The sequence below is a fragment of the Rousettus aegyptiacus genome, unplaced genomic scaffold (genome assembly GCF_014176215.1).
Source record: "Rousettus aegyptiacus isolate mRouAeg1 unplaced genomic scaffold, mRouAeg1.p scaffold_m13_p_1, whole genome shotgun sequence".
In the NCBI taxonomy this organism is placed as follows: domain Eukaryota; kingdom Metazoa; phylum Chordata; class Mammalia; order Chiroptera; family Pteropodidae; genus Rousettus; species Rousettus aegyptiacus.
The window spans coordinates 45,155,450-45,157,161 of NW_023416284.1; the positions used below are offsets into that span (position 1 = coordinate 45,155,450).

At 39.5% G+C, this 1,712-nt stretch overlaps 1 pseudogene; it reads right to left on the bottom strand.

The window, feature by feature from the left end:
* Positions 1–1,248: 1,248 nt before the first annotated feature.
* On the bottom strand, positions 1,249–1,372 carry LOC118605012 (annotated as a pseudogene).
* Positions 1,373–1,712: the final 340 nt, after the last annotated feature.

Sequence of the window (1,712 nt, forward strand, 5' to 3'; positions counted from 1 at the left end):
GCTCAGAAAGCACAAAATACCCTATGACAAATTCTTCTTATGTTATCAGAATGTCATGATTTAAAGCATGGAAAGTTCTTTTAAAAATCCTTCAAACAACAACTGTGTTAGTTGGCTTTTTCTCAAGTTTTTACTTCTAGATTAAAATAATCAACTCACCCCCCCAAAACAAACAAACAAACAAACAAACAAACAAAAAAACTTTCCAAACATGGTCTCTGGAGGCAGACAGAATAGGGCTCAAATTCTAATTCTTCTTACTAGCCATTTGCCATTGGGGACATACTTAAACTCGCTGTCCCTCAGTTGTGTTACATGTACAAATGGAGATATTAAGGTCTTTATCATAAGGTGTTTTACAGATAAAAGAAATACTGCATTTACTGTGTTTAGCATAACACATGCACAAGTTGCTCAACAAATGGCTGCAGGTTTTATCTCTATTTATATTTCCACGTCCACTTCCCTTTTGAAGTAACTCAGCCTTTCAAGTCCTACTTAAACATTTCCAGTTTTATATTTAGTTGTGTGCATCGAAGGCAAGTAGTCTGCAGCTCAAACCAGGGCTGAGTATTTAAGTGGAACAGCACCCTCCTGAGGACAAAGAGAATTTGTCAGCCATTGTCTCCTGAGTCCTAAGAAGATAGTTTTAATTCAGGGAGGGAAAGTTGGTGATGGTAGGTTCGGTTGAGCTGCCCCTTGTCTAGCAACCAGAACCAGCTACATAGTTAGCAGGGCCTAGTGAAAATTGAACATGTGGGTCTCTTTGTTCAAAAATAATCCAGAATTTCAAGACAGCAATAGCAGAGAATTAAATCAAGCATGGGACCCTTTGAGCTATGGGGCTGTGTGATTATACAGGTTGCATGCCTATGAAGTGGCCCTGCCTAGAAGCATCTCTCTCCATGTTTACTCTTGTAGAAACAGGATTTGGCTCTTATGTTTGAAACCAATAAGTCTTTTAGATGTGATCTTGAGTCAATAAAACTAAGTTTTAATTTGGGAATTTATTGAAGGCATAATTGGGAAAGCTAGCTCCCTTTCCTTTCGTAGAGTGATTTTGGTCAGTAAATAGACTCTATTTGTATTCTCTCTCCTCTCCTCTCCTCTCCTTTCCTCTCCTCTCTCTCTTTTCAGATGGGGCAACCCTTGATTGACCTCACAGATTGCAAGGACCTTGTCAGTTTACAATCCCGTGTGTGTGTGTGTGTGTGTGTGTGTGTGTGTGTGTGTGTGTGTGTGTGTTTATGCCTTCAGTACCTGGTATTCCTAGGTGGTCTACCATCCAAATACTAACCAGGCCCGACCCTGCGTAGCTTAGCTTCCAAGATCAGATGAGATCGGGCTTGTTCAGGGTGGCATGGCCATAGACTCCAAATTTTTTCTTAAGTTCCTACTTTACATTGCAACAGTTTGCAGACTTCTTCTTAAGCAGCAGTTTTCTTTCTCTGGTCCAGAGTTTTTATTGATGTCACAGTGAAAGTTTCTCCATTCCCTTGTGGATGGGAGTGTTGTATGTGTTCTCTAATCTGATCAGATTTAAAGGTATTCATAACCTTCATTTTCAGTTGTAATGAGTCATTGGTAGTTTATGGCAGGCAGTGGCAAAAGAGTTATTTCTGAGGTCACCTGGACTCAAGTATTTATAGAAGTCAAGGCTATAAGCTGCACTGGAACATTATAATAAAAATAATGTTTATAAGAACTGTCAG